Source organism: Coenobita brevimanus, chromosome 34 (genome assembly GCF_032717465.1).
Source record: "Coenobita brevimanus isolate Jiangsu-jjx chromosome 34, ASM3271746v2, whole genome shotgun sequence".
NCBI classification, from domain to species: Eukaryota; Metazoa; Arthropoda; class Malacostraca; order Decapoda; family Coenobitidae; genus Coenobita; species Coenobita brevimanus.
In genome coordinates, this window is record NC_136987.1 from 16,044,971 (window position 1) to 16,052,633 (window position 7,663).

The window sequence follows — 7,663 nt, forward strand, 5'->3', positions numbered from 1 at the left end:
AAAGGTGAAGGGTGGAGTCATCAGCGTATGAGTGGATAGGGTTAGATGTACAGCTTAGAAGATCATTGATAAATAAAAGGAAGAGAGTTGGTGATAGGACAGAGCCCTGAGGAACACCACTGTTGATAGATCTAGGAGAAGAACGATGGCCGTCTACAACAGCGGCTATAGAACGACCAGAAAGGAAGCTAGCGATGAAGGCACAGATAGGATAGAAACCGTAGCAGGGCAGTTTGGAAATTAAAGATTTATGCCAGACTCGATCGAAAGCCTTTGAGATGTCAAGTGCAATAGCAAATCTTTCGCCAAAGTCCCGAAAGGAGGATGACCAGGAGTCTGAAAGGTAGGTGAGAAGATCGCCAGTGGAGCGTCCCTGACGGAACCCGTACTGACAATCGGAAAGAAGGTTGTGATAGGAAAGATGCCTTAAAATTTTTCTATTAAGAATTGACTCGAGAACTTTTGAAATACAGGACGTTAAAGCAATTGGACGATAGTTGGAGGGTTGGGAGTGGTCACCATTCTTTGGGACTGGCTGAATGAGAACAAACTTCCTGCAAGAAGGAAAGGTACAAGTTGACAGACAAAGGCGAAAGAGTTTGCCTAGGCAGGGTATAAGCACAGAAACACAGTTCTTGAGAACAACAGGAGGGACCCCATCAGGCCCATATGCCTTGTTAGTACTGAGGTCAGTGATGGCAGAAAATACATCAGCTGAAGAAATTTTAATGTCAGCCATGAGGAAGTCAGAGGGGGGAAGTGATGGAGGAACAGCACCGGAATCATCTAAGGTGGAATTAGAGGAGAAAGTCTGTGTGAAGAGATCTGCTTTATCAGTAGAAGAAATAATACAGAACCATCAGAGTAGAAAAGAGGAGGGAAGGATGATGAGGGCAGTATATATATATATATATATATATATATATATATATATATATATATATATATATATATATATATATATATACAAACATAATTGCTTAGGATACACATCTCGTAATTAATGTGTAAACTGAATCTAGAAGGTTAACAATTAACAGTAAACTAATGCTTCACGCTGCTTTCAGCTTTTCCTAAACATTTTATACAGAAGAGGATAACTAGAATTAGAGAGGGCTCAACAACAATCAGTTATTTCTTGCTGCCACCGAACGACTTTATATAGCTTAGTGGAGACTCAAAAGGAAGAAAATAAACAGGTCTAAAAACAGATCAACATCAAACACCTTGCTGCTACCAGATTTTATGTATTTGAAGGGAGACCTTGTCGTAGAGGTTTCAAAGGGAGCTACAAGGGATGGATGACTGATAAAAGAAAATCTTCCGTCACGTAATTTCAGCAGCTCAGTGAAATCTTATCGTGAAAACATAGGATTTAACGACAACAAACAAATAATGTCTGACTATCACAAGGCAATTTTATTTTGGGTTAAAAGCTATTTCTTGCTGTAACGAGCAACCCAATTTAAACAGGATTCAGCAACAAATATACTACAACTTTTTGCCGCTGCCAGAATTTCATTCAGCCTAGGGATCACCTATTTTAAATGAGGAGTTACTCACACCTAAACAGGCTTGGCAACAAACAATTGCTTGTCCCAAATGATTATATGCAGCTGATAAATACCTCCCAAAGAGAGGTAAATCACCAAAAAGAAAAGAAAAGAAAAAAAAAAGGAAACGAAAAAAAAAAAAAAAAAAAAATCTTTGCTGGCGGCAGCAGACATTATTCAACTTAGGATATAATATTCTCACTCAGGGAGTTGTTAAGATCTAAAATGGCTGATAAGCAAACCATGAAATGTCTCTTGTTACGACAAAAGATTTTAATTGTTTCATGAAGATATAATGCAGATTCACAAGGACTGGGCAAAAATTCTAATAGTTTTTGTTTCCACCAACCGATTTTAGGCAATTTAGTGAAAACTATACATGGCAAATGAGAAATTGCCATTGCGACGATACTCCTTTATTGTTCCATCAGGAGAGTGGGGCTCAGATCCTGGCTACCCAGTCCAGACGTTTAAGGGAAGAATATTCAGTTACCTTTGAGTGCCATTACGTAGGTAATAAGGTCCATGCATATCTTAAGCTTAAGCGTTTGGAGGCTAAATCCATTTGGACCTTCTTGACACAATAGACCACAGACATATGTTTGTTGGTTTATATGGTAATAGGAGGCCATCTGGCATGTCACTCGGAGTAGAGTTGCCTGAAAGGATTACTTCAAGTGGATGAAAGGTGGACATCCCTCACATTCCCCTGAAGAAACTATCCTTTTTTATCATAATCAATAAAAACCACCATCTCCTAGCTAAACGCCTGAGTGCATGGTTTAGACATGGAGTAGGACCAATACATATTTGCATTCGCCTCTGTAGGACACAATGCAGTTTGGATAATAAATTCGCTGAGTTGTACTGACACCGGTGCACAAACAGACGACTTTGTCAAAGCACAAAATCCAGGGCCAGATTCATTAACAAACATACCAGTAATTCCATCTCACAGCTCAAAATATATTTGCAAGAACAATAAGAATTATATGAAGTTTATGCTCTTTCCTTTCCTTAGTTTTCCTGCAAAGATAATATGTAACAATTTTCTCTCCTATCTAAGATTTGTATTCCAGAAAGAGCAAGAAATTGGGAAATTCTTAACGCCCTTGTCTCTCCGGCAATAACAATTAAGAATTTCGAGCGGAAGCTGATCATATATTTAAGAATTCAAGGCAAAACTCATCACAGATATATCCAGTCAAAAACCTGAAGAGTTCCATCATCATCATCATCATCATCATCACCACCATCTTAATTGTTGTGAATCTGCATTATATCTTCATGAAACGATTAAAATCTTTTGTCGTAACAAGAGACATTTCATGGTTGCTCATCAGCCATTTTAGATCTTAACAACTCTCTGAGTGAGAATATTATATCCTAAGTTGAATAATGTCTGCTGCCGCCAGCAAAGATTTTTTTTTTTTTTTTTTTTTTTGGTCGAGTATCCTTTTTTTTTTTTTCTTTCTTTCTTTTTGGTGATTTACCTCTCTTTGGGAGGTATTTATCAGCTGAATATAATCATTTGGGACAAGCAATTGTTTGTTGCCAAGCCTGTTTAGGTGTGAGTAACTCCTCATTTAAAATAGGTGATCCCTGGGCTGAATGAAATTCTGGCAGCGGCAAAAAGTTGTAGTATATTTGTTGCTGAATCCTGTTTAAAATGGGTTGCTCGTTATGGTTATTAACTTCTTAAGGGCCAGGCCTTTCCCACACCTGAGTAATATCGCTGACGTCAAACGACAGTAGATTTTTTTTTTTTTTTTTTTTGATATCTTAAATCTGTTACACTCAAATGTATTTCTTAGTGTGTATGTGCGTGAGAGAGAGAGAGAGAGAGAGAGAGAGAGAGAGAGAGACTACTAATCACGTAGGGCGTGGCCACAAACGTAACTCAAGGCCTCCATGTCGTCCTATCCTACCATTTAGCTGCCTTTTCCTTAATTAATGTCACACTCTTTCATATCTCTCATTGTTCCATCCCTCCATTTCGTCAGTGATGTTCTACACGTTATAATATTTTCTTGTCAATATTCTTGTGCTTTCAGTACCCAACGGCATTATGGCGTCTTTCAAGATTATGTTTTGCGACATTCTTCACCAGTGTTAACCTTAACCTGTTATTCTCTTCGCACTCTCAGTGTCAGTGGGCTTAGGCCTTCCATGCAGACTTCCACTACTGTACTTATTACAAGTTAAAGGAGGCAACGGCCCAAACGTTTTCAGAACAATGCAGTCATAATAAAGGTAACTGTCAGATTAATATAGAAATCCGGTGTGCCGAGATCCTCATACATTTTGTACTTGCTGTTACCAGACGGGAGACAAATGCGTCATTATTGTGAAGGACGTCAAGGGTGCCAACGACGTTTTATGTGGGTGTGTGAGGGGGTGGCATTGACAGATAGGTACAGATCAGGTTTGGTGATATGCTGTGTGCCGCCGCAGATGCTGGGGTTATATACGTGGGTGTGTTTGGGTATGACATAAATATTGGAACAGGTGTGGCTTGGTGAAATGCTGTTTGCCACGGCAGGTGCTTGGGTGTTATATGTGGGTTTGTGAGTGTGTGACATATATATAGGAATAAGTGCGGTTTGGCGTTATGCTGTGGGCTGTCGCTGGTGTTGAGGTGCTATATGTGGGTGTGTGTTGGTGTGACATAATACAGGTATAGTTTAGTAATATGCTGTGTGCCATCTCACATGCTGGGGTGTTGAAGTGCGATATACCAAGGCCGCCCCAGCTTCCAGGTCATGTCATCCTTGTACGACATGAGCGTGATAGGGTCAAGTTCGTGGAGCACACACACACACACACACACACACCAAGGCACCGAGAGAGAGCAGACGCACGTCACCAACGCTCTATACCTGGCCAACTTGGCCAGCGGCATTACCTAAATAAGTATCTTTATATGAGTCAAGCTCTGTACTAGGTTAGACTAAATGGTGTTCTAATATAAAAAAGAAGAAGTTTTAAGTAAGACTTGGTCAAACAGAAAAGTAAACAAGCAACTCAAGAATCCGCACAATCAGCTGATCATTGTTTAGTCTACAATCTGCCCCAGGGAATGTAAGTACTATATGCGCTTATAGTACTGCAAAATGACCACATCCTTTAGTAAAGCAAATTTGGAAAAGAAAAGGGCTAAAGAGAGAAAGCAGGATGATGATTTCTACCAAGAACTGGTTGAAATGGAGACTCAAAATAAGCTGGTGGAACGAGTACACAGGTTAGAGACGGCATTTCAAAATGAGATTGATGAAATTAAGATACAGATGCACTTGCAAAAGGAAGAAATAGAAAAATTAGGAAAGGAAGTCAACAAGAAAGACACAACCATAGATGAGCTAACAGTTGAAGTGGGTACACTTTGGAGGAAAATTAGTGAAATGGCAAGTACAGTAGTCAACCACGAGAGTATTATGGAAGAGTTAAAAAATGATACAGAGACAATTAGGCAAGTAAGCAGTCTGATAGACCAGAGCAGTGATACTGAGGAGAAGATAACACAGGAGAATGAAGCTGTGCAAAGCTACAAAAATGATGTGGAAACCACTTATGCTGAAATGGTGAAAGTAAAGAAAGACTTGGAAACAAGGGTGGAAGAAAAAAGCATTAAAAAGAAGTGAAAAGAATAATCCAAAACAATCCTAAGTTAGTCAGAGATTCAGTAGATATTAACAAATCTATAATAATCACTGGTATAGAAGAGGAAGAAGTAAAAAACAATATCTCAAGAGACAAAAAGGAGATGGCAAATGTAATGGGCATATTGAAAGAAGTATCAGAGGAAATCTGTAGTAAAGACATAGAGGAACGCAAAAGGTTAGGGAAATACGAGAAAAGCAAGTCAAGACTCCTAAAGGTAACCTTCCAGAGTGTAAACACCGTGGAGGAGATACTAAAAAATGCAAAGAATCTTATAAAAAAAGAGAAGTTAAAAAATGTATGGATAAAAAGATGCCTAACACAAGAAGAACTGAAATTACTGAAAGAGAAGAGGGAGGAAGCAAACACAAAATGTGATGGAAGATCAGAGAAGAATACATTTTTTTTTTTACAAAGTAATTGGATTGCAGGTACGAAAGTGGTACATAAACATGAGGGAATAAAAAGGAGGAAGGTAGTAGAACCAAATCATGACAAGTATATAAACAAGATTAAGTTGATGAACTCAAATGTGGATGGAATGGTATCTAAATTATTAGAGATGAATGATTATGTCAGAGAAAATGAACCACATATAATATGCCTAACTGAAACAAAATTAACACTAAGGATATCGAATAACATCCTAAACTTAGAGGAATATAATATATGGAGAAGAGATAGGAACTTAAAAAAAGGAGGAGGAATTATAATATTAACTAAGAAAAATCTAAAAGTCAAAGAAAGAAAATTAGATATACCCTCACAAGTGGAACTGATTGCAGTAGAGATAAATACATCTGAAGGGAAAGTAATTGTAGCCAATTTGTACATGCCACCCAGATCAAACACATGAGAAAGAGACGAATATGAGGACCTGGCGGAGAGTACAATTCAGAGTTCAAGAGCATTACTACATAAAATGGAAGAGAAATCGAAAAGAATTATACTAACTGGAGATTTTAATACAAATATAAATTGGAATACTCTAGATATACTAAGCCAAGAAAGCTGTTGGGACCAAAAGCTCCTGGATCTTGTGCAAGAGTTTTTCCTAACGCAACGTGTAAGGGAAAGCACCAGAAAAAGAGGACTCGATGTGCCCTCAATGCTAGATCTCATATTTACTAGGCAAGAAAACGTTATTGACAATTTAATATATCACCCTCCATTCGGCAAAAGCGACCATGCAGTACTAAATTGCAATTTCAGGATTGCATATGACATAGATAACAGCAATGAATGTTACAAAAAGAGCCTAAACTATAAAAAGGGAAAGTATCATGACCTAAAGAAGTACTTCTTAGAAACTGCTTGGGAAAAGGAGCTTAGAGGACAAGATTTAAATGTTATATATGAAAAATTCTGTGAACTTTATGAAATAGGAGTCCAGAAGTACATACCACAGCACAAAGAAGCAGAAAAGAAAATAAAGAAATGGTTCAATACAGAATGTAAAAAATCAAAAGAAAAAAGAGATTTGTTGTGGAATAGATACAGAAGACACAATAGTGAAAGGGCATATAACAACTATAAACAGGCAAGAAACGATTATACAAGAATAAGGAGGGAAGACCAAAAATAGTTTGAGGAGGATATCATAAATAAACGTAGTGATCAACCAAAGATATTTTACAGCTACATCAGAAGCAAAACAAAAGTAAAAGATAAAATACAATCCATTACGGACGATGGAATCACTTATACACAAGAGAAGGATATTTGTGAACCACTAAACAAGAATTTCCAATCAGTTTTTACAGAGGAAAAAAAAATTGAGAGGGATTATGTGGAACATGCATGCCCACACATACTACCAGATATACAAACATCAGAAAAAGAAATACAGGAGGAGCTAAGTAAATTAGACAAAGGAAAAGCAAATGGTCCTGATAAAATTTCATGTTAGGTGCTTCGTGAATGTGCAAAGGAGTTAAGTACACCATTATTTTTAATTTTCAAGAAATCCTTGAGTCAAGGTAAACTACCTGATATTTGGAAGAAAGCAAACATTGTTCCCTTATTCAAGCAAGGGAATTGACAAAATCCGCTTAACTACCGACCAGTATCACTAACCAGTGTTGTAAGCAACGTATTAGAAAAGCTTATAAGAAAAGCTTGGGTAATTCACCTAGAAGAACACAGTATGATAACAGAAAAGGAAAATCATGTGTTACTAATCTGTTGAGCTACTATGACAGAGTAACAGACACATTACAGGAAAGAGAAAGATGGGTGGACAGTATCTATTTAGATTTCAAGAAAGCATTTGACACAGTACCACACCAAAGACTTTTTAGGAAACTGTACCATCAAGGAGGAATTCGAGGCAATCTGTATTGTTGGATGCAAGATTTTCTCATGAAAAGAAAAAACAGAACAGTACTAAGGGGAAATTACTCATCATGGAAAGAATTGACTAGTGGAGCACCACAGGGCTCAGTGCTGGC